At 42.6% G+C, this 18,093-nt stretch overlaps 1 pseudogene; it reads left to right on the forward strand.

Annotated features, from left to right (window-relative positions):
* The first annotated feature begins 264 nt into the window (after nucleotides 1-264).
* Nucleotides 265-737, forward strand: LOC116886957 (annotated as a pseudogene).
* Nucleotides 738-18,093: the final 17,356 nt, after the last annotated feature.

Raw genomic sequence — 18,093 nt, forward strand, 5'->3', positions numbered from 1 at the left:
CCTGAACTCCAGTTCTGAAACCTCTGTGAAGAAAGTGAAATAGTCACACACTGTCACTTCTCTTCCACTCTCCATCCACTCTGACTGTGACACTTCTGGATCTGATGACACCTTGAGTTCTCCTGACCGAACCACAGACCCCTGGAGCAGACCCCTGACCCCCAAAGGCAGCCCACTTTCCACTAGGCTGAGCCCTCAGACACTGAAGTAGAACCAGGTGACCACTCCAGGCTCTGCCCACAGGGACAGAGCTGACCGACCAGAATGGGAAGCATTGGACACTGGGGACCCTACATGGGCTTCACCTACTGATATCGCCCAGGTGGCAAACATGTGGCCTACAAAGAAGACAGCCAAACGAGGGGGACCTGGAGTTCATTAGTGTGAGTGTGCACAGCGCTTCAGGCCCTCCCTCTACAGAGATCTCCAGACCTTGCAAGGGTCACTGTATGCTCCATTGGCTTTACGGGTTCCTCTCATGGACAAACTGCCTTCCTAACACTAAAGAAATAATGAGGCAGAAGCAGAAGCAGCTGGACAGCCCCGAGCCCCTCGTGGGACTGTGTGGCCGCTGGAACAGAGCCTCAGAGACCCTGCGGGAGTATGAAGGTGGTGATGACCCTCTTATTACAAGGAGAAGCCGCCCTACGCCACACTGAGAAACAATCTAGAAGGTCTGCTGCAGGATATGCGGGTGTCACCCTATGACCCCGCTGGACCTCCAGATAGTGTCTTAGGAGGAATCCAGAGCTTCCGACTTGCAGCTTGAAATAGAACATTCTGTTTGAACTCAGAGTTCCTAAGAGAATCCCTTGAATGTGCATTCTCGCCACTCCCTTAGAACACAGGAATCAGCACTCGTGTAGGGGAACCTGAGTCAGGCCCCATAATGTGAAACTCCTCCCTATCCCTCAGCCCCTGCTGCTGCAGATGGAGAAAGTGGATGCTGGCAGTAGCAGCAGCCACTCCCTGTGACCTTCCTGCCATGGACATTCCTGTTATGCCATAATAAATTGTTTTTAATGGAAAGAACGAACGAAAGAAAGAAAGAAAGAAAGAAAGAAAGAAAGAAAGAAAGAAAGAGAGAAACAAAGAAACAAAGAAAGAAAGAAAGAAGGAAGGAAGGAGAGAGAGAGAGAGAGAGAGAGAGAGAGAGAGCGCATTTGGCAATGTAGTTTCCTTCAGCAATATTTTTCCTTCTGTGTAGTACATCATTCTTTAAAACTATGTTAAAAACAGGCACAAGCATAAAAATATATATCTTGTGGTAGGGGTATGAGTGTGTGTATAAACACATGCGTATATGTGTTAATATGATTCATTAATATGCATTCCTGCTTAGGCCAGGGGACAACTTTTAGGATCATTCTTTAGGATAACACCACTGTTTTATGAGATAGGTTTTCTCAAAGGCCTAGAGTTTGCCTGAAGAAGCAAGGCTGGGTGGCCACCAAGCCCCAGGGACCTACCTGTTCCCATATCTCTGTGCTGGGATCAAGGCACTTGCCACACTTTCTGGTTTTACACACACACACACACACACACACACACACACACACACACATTTAAAATTATAAACTATATAGCTATATTGTGTCGTATGAGCGTACATAAGAGGCCAGACTTAGAAATCAAGTGGTCCGTGTTTGGGCTTTCGGTTTTATGACTCACCTTTGCAGAGTATCTGTTGCTTTCTGTCAACTACGTCGATCAGGTGCACAGCACTTACTATTGGATTATTATCGGGATTGTATAACATATTAACAAACACGAAGATTGAAATCCCGTGCACTGTGTACAGCCTTCTCTCGGTTGGCTTTATCTAAAGTCAGAGTCAGGTACGGCAGTAGATCACTAAGCTGCAATTAATAGATAGCTGATTATTATATAGCTTAATTACTTACTATTCTTTGTAAAAAAAAAAAGTTGTTTCCGATCAGCCTTAGCAAAGTGTCCTTGCTGGAAGAGTGATGGTCTATGACATGTTACCTCTTTAGAATATTTATTGTCTTTTAAGAGTCATTTATTTTTACTTTCTGTCTATACATGGTTGCCAGCATCTATGTACAGGCAGCCAGAAGATGCAGTTGAATCCCTTGAAACTAGAGTTTCAGATGGATGTGAGCCACCCTGTGGGTGCTAAGAATCAAACCGGGGTCCTCTGCACAAGCACCCTGTGCTTTTAACTGATGTGACATCTCTCTAGGTGCCCCACCTTTAAAGTTTTTATTATTGCCATTATTCATATTTTTTGTTGGTGTGTGTTAATGTAGGTACCTGTGTGCCCGTGTACCCATTACGACCAAAAGAGGGCATAGGGTCTCTGGGCACTGGCATCTGTAAGCTTCTCTATGTGGATGCTAGGATCTAAACTCCAGTCCTTACGTTAGAGCAGCAAAGGCTCTTAGCTGCCGGGCAGTCTGGATAACTCGAGTTTTCATTGTTTGCAGCAGCCTTTATTCCAGCACTCAGGAGACAAAGGGAGGCAGGTCTCCAGCTTAGCCTGAATAATAAGGTCCACGTCAACCAAGGCTACCTACGGAGGCCCCATCTCAAAACACAAACAAAAGCAAAAACAAAGATAAACCCATTGTTTGCTACTATTAGCATAAGGTCAAATACGGGTGATACCAAAGGCTGGGGGAACCTGAAAGATAACCCAAAGGACCAGGAATGTGGAGCCATTGAAAAGAATGAGCAACTTTGAAGTTGAGAGGGATATAAGTAAGATACTAGGGCTACAGATAGAGGTCAGTGATTAATAGTGTGTGCTGCTCTTGTAATAGATACAGGTTCAGTCGCCAATGCCTACAGTAGACAGTTCACAATGTCCCTTTCTGCCCTCCACAGGCATCTATCTATAAACACACAGGCGCGCGCACACACACAAACACACACTTTAAAACAAAGTTAAAAACAAAACTTTTATTTTTAAGAGCAGGAAGGCCTTTTTATTGCAAGCAAGTAAGTCACTACAAAAGTGGGATTTTGCATGGGAAAAGAACAACTTGTGGAGTTATAATCAGATGGTTCCCCTAACATACCTTGAAACAAGGCAAACAATTTATGGCATGGGAATCCCAAGATTATAGAGAAAGAATGTCAAAAAAAAAAAAAAAAAAAAACCAAATTGACATTTAGCTGAAGATGTTTTGGGGGATTTTGAGGGTTCCACTTGGGGTATAATGGAAACTTCTGTATAGTATAAGCCTATTAGCCATCTAGGCTCAACGAAACTCCCCTACCACCTTAGCTCTACAAAGTTGGCTCTCCCAGCCCCGCCCCTCCCCCATTTCTAGCCTCCTGCTCTTTATTCACCAAAAAACACAAAAAGGTTTATTAGCATTGTGAGAGAGGTTTCACAGCTTACCCACTCTGAACCAATCAGCAGCAGGATTATCCCCACCTCCCCCACCCCCCCCCTCCTATCTCTTAGTGTTGACTTTTGGCCAGATTGAGAATTAAGTCAGTTCCTCGGGGACAGATTGCTTTTTTATTTAATTGCATTTTTTATTTACATTTTAAATGTTATCCCATTTCCTGGTTTCCCCCAAGAAACCCACTATCTCCCACCCCACCTCAACCCCATGCTTTCCCACTCCCTCCCACCTCCCCCCCTGACATTCCCCTACACTGGGACACTGAGGACTTGACAGGACTAAGGACCTCTCCTCCTATTGATTGGGGGAGGGCGTCATCCTCTGCTACACAGGCGGATGGAGCCATAGGTCCATCCCTGTGATCTCATGGGGTGGTGGTTTAGTCCGTGGGAGCTCTTGGGGGTCTGGTTGGTTGATATTGTTGTTCTTCCTATGGGGTTGCAAACCCCTTCAACTTCTTCAGTCCTTTCTCTAACTCCTCCATTGGACCCTGTTCTCAGTCCATCGGTTGACTGAGAGCATCTGCCTCTGTATTTGTGGGGCTCTGGCAGATCCTCTCAGCAGACAGCTATATCAGGCTCCTGTCAGCATGCACTTCTTGGCATCCACAATAGTGTCTGGGTTTGGTGGCTCCATATGGGATGGATCCCTAGGTGGCGCAGTCTCTGGATGGCCTTTCAGTCTCTGCTCCACACTTTAAAATGGGAATACGAAAGTTCTTTCCAGCCCTGCCCTGATTCCCTCGTGTGGAAAAGATCTACGAAATAGTGACAGACCTGAAAGAAAGCTGTGGCCATCTGAATGAAAGTGCCCCGCGTGGCTCATTTGTTTGAATACTTGGTCCCCCAATTGATGGAACTGTTTGAAGAGAACTGAGGAGTATGGCCTTGTTGGAGGAGGTGGTATGTCACTGGACACACACTTTGAAAAGACTCCCACAGTTTCCCGTGTTTCTCTGCCTGTGGTTGTGGGTCAGGGTGGGAGCTCTCAATTGCCCCTACACTATGCACTCATGAACTCTAACCCTTAGGAAACATAAGTCCAATTAAACTTTTTCTTTGATAAATTGTGATGGTTGTGGTATTTTATTACAGCAACAGAAAACCAACTAAGACAGAAACTGGCACTGCACTGTAGATCTGAGTCCACCGTTTGATTTTCTAGTGTTATGTTTGTTGAAAAGACTTATAGAGCTCATAAGGTAATTCAGGTAAAATTCATCCTAAAGACAAACAAGGTGGTATAGCAGAAAAGAAGGTAGCCAGCTAACATCTGGGGCTACAAACGTCCAGGCATAGGTCCTTGGATCTGACTTATTTACAGCCAATAGGTTTTTATCTCAGACTATATTCCCAAACCTTGTGTGATACGCCTTGGTTTCAGGAGAAGTGGGAAGAAGCTTCTAGGGAGTCTTTTGATGTCCTTCTGGGTGTAAGAGTCAAGTCAGAATGTTTAACTGGTCGTGTCAGGAGTCGTTTATCAACATATAAACCATCCTTAGTTGCCTTCAGGGCAGAATTGAACTTAGCACTACATCACAAAGGATGAGTTCACTGCCCTTATTACCAAGACACAACGCCAGACTTCTAGATATCCCCGGGGATGGACACGATTGTCTCCGTTCAACTGTAACATAATCCTATCCTATACAAATTACAGGAAGATAATAGCATGCTGAACAATGCACATTATAGAAAGAAATCGCAGAATCCACATGCTCAGAAGAGCATTTTAAGAATATGATCCAACATTGCCTTAGGCCAATGCTCATCAAGTTTCCCAGGGCTGTGACCTTCTAATACCGTTCCTCATGCTGTGGCGATCTTCAACCCTAAAGTTATTTCTTTGCTGCTTCATAACTGTCCATCTGCTACCTTAGGAATTGTAATGTAAATATTTGATATTCAACCTGATATGCAACCCCCACGTGACCCACAGGTTGAGAACTGCTGCTTTAGAAGAGGCTAAAAGAATGGAACAAAGGGCCAACAGAAAACACCAACTAACAGCATCTTGGGATGACCCAGATATTGGAACTAGAAATTATAGGTCTAAGTGGTCATTTTAACTAGTCTGGGTAAAGTAATGGGAGGAGCTGATGAGCTGAAGTTTCAGGCAATGGGGGACTGGCTGAAGCTACCCCTTTAATCCCAGCATTCAGGAGGCAAAGGCTGGTGGATCTTTTTAAGGTCATCCTGGTCTACCTAGCCAGTTCCAGACCAGCCATAACAAACAAAAACCAATTCATGTAGTCAGTACTAATGAGCTAAACAGAAAGTTCTCAAAACAAATATAACTGGGCTGGATATGATGATCTCCACCTTTAATTCTAGCACTCGAGATAGGGACGGAGGCAGACATTTCTTTGTGAGTGACAGGCCAGCCCTGTCCCAAAATAAATAAAAAGAAGAAATGCAAAGGACCAAGACTAATTGAAAAAGAATTCAACACTCTCGGTCATCAGATTAAAGCTGCTCTGAGATTCCATCTCACCCCAGTCAGAACGGTTATCTTCAAGAAAGCATACGGGTGAGGATGTGGGAGAAGGGAGGTGCTCCTTCATTTCTGCTAAGGATGTAGCTATGCTAGCAATCAGGGTAAAGCTTCCCTAAGAAACACTTAAAGGAGTGCTACCTTGGGGCCTACCTGTACCTCTTCGGTTTGTAATTAAAACACTCTAAATCAGCACACCACGGAGACACATTCATGTTGACTGCTGCCTGGTTCACAGTAACCATGGAATGGAGCCAGCCTAGATGTCCACAAGAAGATGAAGAGACAGGAAAACAAATGTCGTATGGAGATACATTGGAGTGCCGCTCCAAAGAAAAATGAAATTAGGACATTTTCAGGGAAATGAGTGCAACTGGAAGTCATTTGGTTAAATGAATAAGTCAGGCTGGATAAACAAGTTCTGCACGTTTTCTCTCAAATGTGTGACTTAGATTTAAATTTATTTGTGTGGTTTGTGTATGTGTTTGTGTGTCGTGTGTGTGCACGTGCGTATGTGTGCGCATTTTGGCTATAATAGGTCCTATCGCCAACAACATGAACCGCCAACAAAGCACTTGAAAACAACAACAACAGCAACAACAATAACAACAACTACAACAACAACAACAACAAAAAACTAACAACCTAAATATAGGCAAGAGAAATAGAAGGTTTTTTTTAATTTTTTAAAGATTATTTTGTGTGTATGATTGTTCCCCCTGCATGTATGTGTGTGTATGTACCACATGAATGCTTAGTGTCCACCTCAGCCAGAAAAGGATGATAGATCCCCTGGAACTGGAGTTACAGACAACTATGAGCCATTCCATGCAGATGCTAGGAACTTCGCTCTGCCCCACTGGAAGAACAGCCAGTGCTCTTAACTGCCGAGCATCTCTGCATCTCTGACAGTCAGAGTTTTTACCTAGATAAAAGCCCTTGCAACTAGTATTCAATTCCCTAGTTACTTATGCAAACACATATACATAAATACATGAATACATGAATGAATGAATGAATGAGTGAGTGAGTGAGTGAATATTAATTTTGCATAATGATAAACAATTAGGTTCTGTTTGTATAGTCACAAATTGTGTCGCATAAATAGGAAGATTATATAGCTTTGTATATTTATTATTTTTGAAACAGGACCTCACCATGTCGCCTTGGCGGGCCTGTTATTTCTTCCTGTGTAAAACCAGGCTGGAGCTGTGATAGATCAGCTGTGTCCACTGGTCCAACAGTTACAGGGGTAACTAACATCTTTCTCATTAGATGTGAGGCTTGTTCCACAGGAGGAAATTCACATCTCATACTGGAAACCTTGTAGAAAACACGTGACTGGAACGATCACAGCTTCCGAAGGAAAAGCTACTGCTGCTGCTGTGTTGTTAAAGGGACACGGTGTGCCTGTCAAATGGTCCACATATTTGTTCTGTGCCTACAGATTCTCTCTGCTCTCAACTTTGACATAATAATAATAATAATAATAATAATAATAATAATAATAATAATAACAACAATAACAATAATAATAATAATAATAATAATCTTTTTCCCTTTATCAGTAGGAGGCATTTGTCTAAGGAACATTTAATAGGTAAAGTGATGAGAATAAGTGATCGTTGAATGTGTCTGTGTGGCCACTTTAGGGAACATCTCCGAAGAGCAGGCAGAAAGAAGGCAAGAAGAAATGGTAGGCCTGAGGAGCTGTAGGGAGAGCTCTGTCTTCTGGGCCTGAAACAGTCATCACCCTTTTGAACTCTCACCAGCTGTGACTTCTTACAGAAAATCGGTAGGAAATAAGAGTCCATCAACATTGTGTTGTTTACAAGAGAGGGGCTCATGAGACCCCCAGCCCTTCCTGGTAATCTGTAAGCAATTCATGGTAGCTAGGTGCAGAGAGACATGTTCTTCTGTAGGGCACCTACGGCTGAGAAGCTCGTGCACCTGTAAATAGCTCCTCCCATGCTCCATGTAAGGAACTCTAAAGTCACAAGCTTACGAGCAAGGAGAGAGGAGCAAAATGAATGTGGGTCGGGGTGGAGTATCACCTCTTACTAAATGAGCATTTCTTTGGGCGTTCAAGATTTCCTGTGCTGTAATGTATTGACTGTGAACTCTAGGAGGAGAACACACAATACCATCATGTTCTTATGTCCACAAAGTCATTTTGGTCCCACAAAGTCTGACACCTAATTAAAAACGCTCAAACAGCTGGAAGAACTCAAATTACTCAGGGCTGGAGTCCTTTTCAGTGTCGCATGTATGCCTGGACTGGGATGCCTTGAAAACCGGGTGCAGCGAGGACTATCAATCAAATCCCTACTGGTCTCTTCATGGGAAGCTGTCTTCCTATATCATAGTGGCTGCTGGGAAACTTCTTACAGTTCAGCTCAGGACTCCAGTTGAGAATGTGTCAATGAAGCCATGTGTCCCTCCCTGACCTGGTCTGATGTCAGATCGTGTTGCTTCTATCATGCTGTATGAAATGATACAAGTAAAACCCCATACACTAGGAGCCAAGCCCTAAACCAAACTCATTTGTGGGAGCATAATTTAAGGATCTATGCCTTAAAACTGTTACATTCAAATGCAACCGTATAGGTAGATATAGAAAATAAAAGTGGGCTGGAGAGATGGCTCAGTGGTTAAGAGCACTGACTGTTCTTCCAAAGGTCCTGAGTTCAAATCCCAGCAACCACATGGTGGCTCACAGCCATCTATAATGGAATCTGGTGTCCTATTCCGGTGTCTCTGAAGACAGCTTCAGTGTACTATAATAAATAAATATTTTTTAAAAAAGAAAGAAAATGGGGTTGGGGATTTGGCTCAGTGGTAGAGCGCTTGCCTAGCAACCGCAAGGCCCTGGGTTCGGTCCCCAGCTCCGAAAAAAAGAAAAAAAAAGAAAAAAGAAAAGAAAGAAAGAAAATAAAAGTAACATAAATAATAAAGAAGGCTGAGTATGTTGCATCTGGCCCTAGCCTCATTTTCAGGATATTGATACCCCCACAAATTAGAAATGAATCTGATTTAATACTGAGAGGTCAAATTCATCAGGTTTGCCTGCACATAAAAACACAGAAATACTAAAATAAGTAATGGGCTTTCTGTACTGGGTAGTTTTATCTCAACTTGATACAAGCTAGAGTCATTAGAGCCGAAGGAGCCTGAGTTGAGAAAATGCGTCCTTATCACCCAACTGTAGACAAGCTGTGGGCATTTTCTTAGTGATTGATTCACGAGGACCCTACCCATTGCGGGTGGAACCATCCCTGAACTGGTGGTCCTGGGTTCTATAAGAAAGCAGGCTGAGCAAGTCAGTAAGCAGTACCCCTCCGTGACCTCCACATCAGCTCCTGCCTTCAGATTCCTGCCCTATGTGAATTCCTGCCCTGGTTTATTCCGATGATGAACGATAGTATGGAAGCACGAGTCAAGTAAACCGTTTTCTTCCCAAGTTAGTTTAGCCATGGCATTTGGTCACAGCAATCCTAGCCCTAACTAAGACACCTTCCACAACTGCTTTTCAAGTATAAATCTAAAATTGCAGTTTTCATCATCTAATTAAGGCCCAAGATGAAGATTGATTTTATGTCCTATCCAGTTTAGTGGCAAATTCATTAAAATGTCTGCATTTTAGGTTGTATACAGAGTATGCTGTCTTTTTATGGATGAGTGTAATCAAGGGGTCTGACTCATAGCCTTCAGTCTTCCCTCACTAGGTAAACTAATGAAAGACCATGCTGTTGAAAATCTTTATGTATAAATCCATCAACGAACCATGCCATGAGCTTACATTCATAAGCCTCTGTTAATTCTTTAGAAAGTTTCAAAGCACTCCCTCTGGTTAGTTATAACTTGCAGTATTGCACTTTCTGCATTTAAAATACTTGTGGTGTGAGCTTTTTAAATATAGGTCTTAGAAAGCATAGAAGGTAGCAGGTTTCTTTATGGCAGTTTTAATCTTATACATCGTTCTGGTTTGGTCTCTGGCCAAAACAATTTATGGAAGAAAAGTCTTTACTTGACTTACAGCTTATAGTCCATCACCACCAAACATGCTACATAGTGAGATACTGTGTCCAAAATATTTTTGTTGTTGTTACATGAAGAGAAACTCAAAGCAATTCCACTAAAATCAGGAACAAAAGGTTGGGCACTTGCTTGGTACCTATCCAATACCAGTACTCTTAGGTAGAGCATTAAGTCAACTGGAGGAAATCAAGGTGTACAAATTGAAAAGGAAGGAATTGAAATATCTTTATTTGTAGATGATATGATAATATATATTAGTGACCCTAAAAATTTCACTAAGAAACTCTTACAGCTGATAAATAGTTTCAGCAAAATGTCTGTAAATAAAATTAACAACAACAACAACAAAAAAAAATCAGCAGCCTTCCCATATAAAATGATGAATGGGTTGAGAAATAAATCAGAGAAACAACACCTTTCACAATAGCTTCAAACAATATAAAATGTCTTGAGGTAACTCACCAAACAAGTAAAAGACTTATATGATAAAAACTTGAAGACATTGAAGAAATTAAAGAAGATATCAGAAGATGCAAAGATCTCCCATGCTCAGGGATCAATAGGACTAATATAATAAAAATGGCCATCTTACTAAAAACAATCTACAGGTTCAATACGATTACCATCAAAACTCTAACACAATTCTCTACAGATCTTGGAAAGGATAATCTTCAGCTTCATATGGAAACACAACAACCTAGATAGCTAAAACAATCCTGAACAATAAAAGTACTTCTGGAGATGTCACCGTCTCCAACCTCAAATTGTACTACACAGCTACAGTGGTAAACACAGCATGACACTGAGACAAAACGGACCTGTTGATAAATTGAATGAAATCGAAGTACAGACATGAATCCACACACCTATCGACACCTGATTCTTGATAAAGACACCAGAAAAACACACTAGAAAAAAAGCCAGCAACAAATGATCAGCACATGGTCTGGTCAAAGGAGATGGATGCACATAGAAGAATGCAAATAGATTCATAATTATCACCCTGCATAAAACTCAACTTCAGCGGATCAAAGATCTCAAGATAAGACTGGCTACACAGTCTTTGATAGAAGAGAAATTGGGTGTTGTTTTGAACTATTTGGTCCAGGTGGTTGGGGGGGGACTCTGAACAGAAAACTCTAAGCACGGGCACTAAGACTAACAATTAATAAACGGGACGTATTGAAACTGAAAATCTTCTGCACGGCAAACGACACTGTCATTTGGACAAAGTGGCAGCCTCCAGAATGAGATAGATTTTTACCAACCACACATCTGATAGAGAGCTAATATCTAAAATACATGAATTAGTCAATAAAAACCCAATTGAAAAATGGGGCACAGATCTAAACAGAGAATTCTCGTAAGAGGAAACTCAGAGGGCTGAGGAATACTTAAGGAGTTGTTCAACATCCTGAGCCATCAGGGAAATGCAGGTTGAACCTACATTGAGATTTCTTCTTACGCTCATCAGAACGACTAAGATCAATAAAACAAGTGACACCTCCAGCTGGTGAGGGTATGGAGTGAGGGCACTACCTATCCATTGCTGGTGGCAGTACATATTTTTATAGCCACTATGAAAATTGGTGTAGCAGTTTCTCAGGAAGACGGACATTGATCTAGCTCAGGATCCAGCTGTATTACTGTATTAATGTTAAACTTTTCAGGTAAATGGATGGATCTAGAAAAGAATCATCCTGAGTCTGACCCAGAAAGACAAATAGACAAATAGAATAGTTATAGATGGACATGGGAGTGCCGGAGGGACTGGAATAGGGAGATCAAGTGACAATGGGTAGGGAAGGGGGGGTGCGAAGGAGGGAATATCTGAGTGACATCTAAAATCAAGGGCCATTTGAGGAAGTTGGGAAATCTAGTACAATAGAAGCTTCCTAATATGAAAGAAAATGTAAATGAAAATGTAAACGAAATGACCAAACAGTGGGAGCAACAGAGCCCCAGCTGAACAACTCTTGTCATCAAATGAAGCTTTCAATACCTGGAATCGGCTACATTTAATTGAGTTGCTTGCAAAACAAACAACCCAGGCTGTTGCCAAGACTATAGTTTGCTCTCCACAAACTGACCCCCATTGCTAAAGGCAATGCCTAGATAGCTCATTGAATATAGGAAAGTCGACTGGTACATATAAGTGTTCATCCCCACAGACTATTATTCATGATACTGGATGGGTACGTTGAATAACACCAGCCCAGGTACAAATGGTTTGATCTGCAATGGTCTCCTACCCGCAGGGTACGCTAGGGCAATGGTGGCACAAAGTTGTGGAAGTAACCAAACTGTGTCTGGTTTGACCTAAAGTCTATTTCAGGAGATAAAAGCCATTCCCTGTTCTTAGTGACCAAGAACCTGAGATGATAGGTCGGTGAGCCACGCCAAAACCAAATATTATTGTTCTACTAAAAGAATGTAGCAATAAGATGATTCCTAATGATATTCTGCTATTCACATAGAAGACCAGTGCTTTGCTTAGCCATCATCAGAGAAGCTTCCTCCTGTGGCAGATGGGAACAAATAGACAGACAGACAGACAGACAGACAGACAGACAGACATTACGCAGAGTGCGAGACTTGGGAACACTCGGTCCTAAATGGTGTGTCTCTATCAAGTGTCTTCCCTCAGAACTCAGGGAGCTATGTTGAAGAGGGGGCAGAAAGAAAGGATGGGAGATGTGAAGAGACGAGGACCTGTAAACAACAGAACTGAGGCTCCGAGGAACTCAGAGACTGAGGCAGCAGGCACGGGGCCCTGCGCGGGTCTACACCAGATGGCGTCCTAGAGCCGACAGAAGACGTGCTTACTTCCTAACCTGGTTTTCTTTTTTTTTTTTTTTTTTTTTCTTTTTTTTTTTTTTTTTTTTTTTTTCGGAGCTGGGGACCAACCCAGGGCCTTGCGCTCGCTAGGCAAGCGCTCTACCACTGAGCTAAATCCCCAACCCTCATTCCTAACCTGGAAGCTGTCTCCAATGATACCCACTGCAAATGAAAACTTGGGTTTTTTTTTCTAAGGAGTCTCTAGGGAAAACAAAAAAATGTTTAGGGGCAGGCTGCGTGCGCCAAGGTAGATGCCCACAGCAAGAAAAGCGAAGGTCTCTGTGAAGCTTCCTCGTCTCAAAATATCATCTCAGGACTTTTCTTCTTAATCTTTTAAAAAATTTTAATTTAATTGCTCTCTCTGGTTTCCCCCACCCCACCCCCACACACTCCACCCCCACAGGTCCTTTGTGCATTTATTACGGCTTCTGGCTTAGTGTTTTTATGGGATTCTGCGTGTACAAACGAATGGGTCTCTCGTTCTGATTCTAGTACCTTCCCTTGGGATCTTTTCCTGTTTGTTTTGTCCAATTCAATGTGGTATATATATATATATATATATATATATATATATATATATATATATATATATTGTTCTATAATGAGAGACATAGACCCAGGTTGGAGGGGAGAATTGGAGAAGTAGAGGGAGGAGAAACCACAATCAGGATATACTATGGGGGGGGGATCGATTTTCAGTAGAGGAAAAATGTTAGTGTTAATTTTTATTTATGTGTATTGTTCTATCTGTGTGTACGTGTGCTACCTGTGTGCGGGTTCCCATGAAAACTAGAAAGGGAATTGGGACCCTGGAGCTGTAATTATAGGCAGTTTTGAGCTTCCTGACACAAACCGTGGGAACTGAATTGGGGTCCACTGGAAGATCAACAAGTACCCTTAATCTCTAACCTGTCTCTCAAACCTCGATAAGAAACTGAATCTATGAAAAGAAATGTCTTTATGTAGCCGAGAATAGCCTTGTTGGGACACCAGGGGCAGGGGAAGCCCTTGATCCTGCCAAGGTTGGACCCCAGTGCAGTTGAATATGGGGAGGGCAGTAAGGGGGATGTATAAGGGGAATAGCGATAGGGGGGAGGGGAAGGGAATGGGGGCTTATGGACAGGAAACCGGGAAGGAGAATAACGTTTGAAATGTAAGTAAAGAAATATATCTAGTAAAAAAAAAAAAAAAAAAACAAAAAACCAAAAGAAAGAAATGTCTTAACCACCCACACACCAAAAAGGAGGGGAACATTTATTTTTAGGTGTATCTGATGACTCTGGTAAGTTATGCACTCAGTTTCATGATTCTGGGAACTGTAAAATTTCCTTCCTGATGCCCACTAGTCATTAAAAGTTGTCCTTCTCAGTCTACAAGTAGTTGTGTAGTTCTTCTTTTCTATTGATTTCTAGCAATATTCTACTACGACCTGATACAATATAAGACTTCGTTTTTTCAGACTTGGTGTGTTGCCTACAATGTGGTCTACTTTAGAGATGATCCCGTGGGATTCTGAGAAGGGTGTGCTTTCTATTGGATGGGTAAATATTGGTAAATATCTAATGTTGGGTAAATATTTTTGAGCCCGTTTGAGTTATGCAGTAGTATGACTCTGTAGCTCTCAGTTTACGTCATTCTCATCAGAAGATGAGGATGGTTCAGCCAGTCAATGCTCCAACATGGAAAGGAATAACTCCAAACCTCAGTGTCCGGCTTTAGGTAGTGATGGCCACTGAGGGCCAAGTTTCTGGCCCATGCTGGGTTGCACAAACTGGGGTGGAGTTGTCCTCGGTTGGTTATAAGAGATGGTTATGATAAACACGATTTGAACTCATGGAGATGCACCTGGCTCTGCCTCACCTGATCCTACAGGTGTGCTCCACCAATCCTAGCTACAGCAGTTAATGGATAAAGCTAAGCACTGGAGGCCCATAGCAGCTGACCTTTGCCCTTTCTTTTGGAGGTCAGACATGAGGTCCCTTCCAGGTCACTGGAGGTTTCTCAGCTGTTCTCAGCCAAGACAGACTCAACTCTGGGCTTGTTTTTACTCTCATTAAACTTTATCTTCTGCCTTGTTTATGTATGGCCTTGGTTCTCACTGTTAAGTGAGAATCGTGGGGGAATAGTTAATATTTCCTAAGACTGAGCTTCATCTTTAAAAATAATCAAAAGCCACTGGAAAAATCAACCAGTTAAGGACCAATCTTGTGTTCAGGAGTAGCTGACCAACACATAATGGACTCCACGGTTTTGTGTGGGCACTTTTGTTTGGTCACGGTTTGATGGAGATGGGCGTTTTGGGTTGGTTGGATTTGCTTTGCTTTTTTCCTTTTTTTTTTTCTTTTCTTTTCTTCTCTTTTATTTGATATTTTCTTTATTTACATTTCAAATGTTATCCCCTTTCCTGGCTTCCCCTCCATAAACCCCCTATACTACACCCCCTGCTTCTATGAGGGTGCTCTCCCAACAACCCACCCACTCCCTCCCACCTCCCCACCCTGGCATTCCCCTATGATGGGGCAGCTTTGCTTTTTTTCTTTTCGGGCAATGTTGTATTTTGTTTTCTAGGTTTGGATGGTTTTTTTGTTTTGTTTTTTGTTTTGTTTTGTTTTTTTGTTGTTTGTTTTTTTTTGTTTTTGGTTTTTTTTTTTTTTTTTTTTGTATTGGGTTTTTGGTTCTTCTTTGAGAAAGATCTTAAAGTTGGGCTGGTAGGGACAACCTTGAGTGAGGGGAAGTCTCTGGACAAACTTCAGTGAGGGGAAGAATAAGATCAAACTAAATTTAAATTTAAAAATTGTTTTAAATAATAAAAAAAATAAAAAAATAATCAAAAGCAATGAGATAAATTCAATGCTATTTAAATTATAGTAGAAATGAGAAAAATGGGAGAAACAGGAAACAGAGAAAGAGAGAGAGAGAGAGAGAGAGAGAGGCGAGGAAGAGGAGGAGAGGAGGGGGAGAGAGGGGAGAGAGGGAGAGGGGAGAGAGTAGGAAGGGAGGGGAGGGGAGGGGAGGAGAGAGGAAGGGAGGAAAGAGGAGAGGAGAGGAGGAATAAAGATTTCCCCATAATGAAAACAGCATATAAACAAAATTGGATGGGGGTATAAAGGTAAATATTAAAAACATAAAGATTTTTTTCTTTTTCAGCACCAGTGATCACACCAGGACTCCTACATACAAGGCAAGCAATCTATCCAATGGAGCTGTTCTCCCAGTCCAAGTGGTTTCTCTTTAGATACAATAAAGGGAAAATTTGCCCACTAAAGGATCTGGAGAAATGGCTCAGAAGTATGACTACTCACTGTTCCATCAGAGGAAAAGAGTTCAGGATCCTACCACTCACACACTTCTAACTCCAGTTCTGAGGGGCCTCACACCCCTTTCTGGCAGCCGTGTTGGAGCAGCTTCCATTCGTGACCTTGGATGCTGAGCATTAGATTGAGGGTGGAGGCTAGAAGCAGGGTTTCCAGCCGAACCTGGGGGAGTCTTGTCTTACCCATTCAGCTTGGTCACATATCTTCGCCTTAGTGGTTTCCCTTCTTCACTCACAGAGAGTCTCTGCTGGTGGCACTTGGCTATGCAATCTGTAGGTGGGACAGGTTCTCTCAATCTCCAGGGATTCCCCAGTTTTCGCCAGCTGGAATGATTTGATTCTAGCTGAGAGTGTCCCCGCAATTGCTTCCCCTCCCACAGTGTAGAAAGCAGCCGTGTTAGGCAGAGGACCCGCCTTTCTACCTTCAAGACCTCCAAAGTTCTGAGGGCACCCAACGGAGCTTTGGACTTCAAAGCCTTGGGGCTCTAGGACGATAGGTGGCGCCAGAGATCAACCCACTGACCAGGCTCCTGGCACTCGGGGTTATTCTCAGTGGAGATCTGCTCACAGCCAAGATGGATAGAAGTTTCTCTGTGCCCTTCGCTGCCTGAGCCCTGTTGCCCTCTGCCTGTTGTTTCCAGCAACCAACCCTCCATTCTGCAAAACTACCTCCCAGGGCTGTCTCTTACCCTGGAAGCAATGTTAGCTGAAATCTGGGCTCCCTGACTTAATCTGTCTCTATTCTTCGATCCCCAGAGTGGCTCCGTTTTAAGTAATAGTTTTCGTCTCGAGATGCACCTGATTATTTTTCTCTACATCATATAGTGTGACAACACGAGATTCTTCTCTACCGGTCTGCCAGACGAATTGCTGTTTTATCAAAAAACCTCCATTGGAATTTGAGTTTGTGAGGGTTATTTTGAGGATAAGACGGGTGTGTGGTGTCCTTGGTAAAAAAAAAAAAAAAAAAAAAAAAAAACTAGTTGGACACAGGTTGAAGCCACTAGGAAGTCTTTATTAGCAGGCCAGCGACCACACTGGGTGTTTGGGATCCCAGGGTAGCCCACGCCTTTCTCAGGGTGAGCTTTTAAACACCAAAAAACACGTTCTAGATTGACATACTTCATTTAGCGAGAACAGTTACCCAGAAGCAGAACTACGAAAGCCAAAAGGCAAGGTTAGTACATTTTGAGACTCCTGGAACTGTGGACTTGGATGGATTAAGTTTTTGTTTTTGTTGGGGCAGGTGGTGTTCTCTATTCACTGAGTTTTACCAACTGAATGCTACATCCATCATGGCACTGGTTGTGCTAAGGTCTGGGGGTCTGAAACCACAGTAGGTTCTGACCATCAGGCTTTCCTTCTGAAACCTCCATTTTCCCTCTATCCAGCAAGAAGCTGTGTTACGGGCCTGTGTTCAGCTGGGTTTACTTTTTTCTCAGTTCGTCTAGACTGTCCTTACCCTTGGTAAGTTCTGCTGTTTTTCCTCTTTCTTCGAAACAGTCTATTTCTTACCTGTACTCTTCTTAACCAGACAAATGGATGGCAGCTCCCTTTACAAGATCTCATCCAGAACTCTAGGATTTTAGTATCTTTATCTAACTGTGGAACCCTAAGCAGCTATGGTGTCCCAGCACTTGGGAGATTGAGACAGGATAATATTCTGATAACAGTCAAGATAATATTCTGCTTCTTGAGTTCAAGGCCAACCTGGGATCTGTGAAACTCTGTCTCGAAATAAAACAAAGACGTAGACAATAAGAAACCTGGAAGGCTAACTGTAGAAAATCTTACACCCATCAGAGAGCGTTGGGGAAGATGGGTGGGTCTGAACGTGTTTGGAAGTTGGGATAAAGCACACTTTAACATATGAGTTTATTATACCTTCAGATATTTCATAATAACGGGTGGCAGGGACCACCAAGAGATTAAAAAGTCACTATGTGGAGCTGGAGAGAGGACTCTGTAGTTACAAGCTTAGTTTTGTTCTCGGCACCCATACTGGATAGCTCAAGGTATCCTACACCCTCT

Source organism: Rattus rattus, chromosome 18 (genome assembly GCF_011064425.1).
Source record: "Rattus rattus isolate New Zealand chromosome 18, Rrattus_CSIRO_v1, whole genome shotgun sequence".
In the NCBI taxonomy this organism is placed as follows: domain Eukaryota; kingdom Metazoa; phylum Chordata; class Mammalia; order Rodentia; family Muridae; genus Rattus; species Rattus rattus.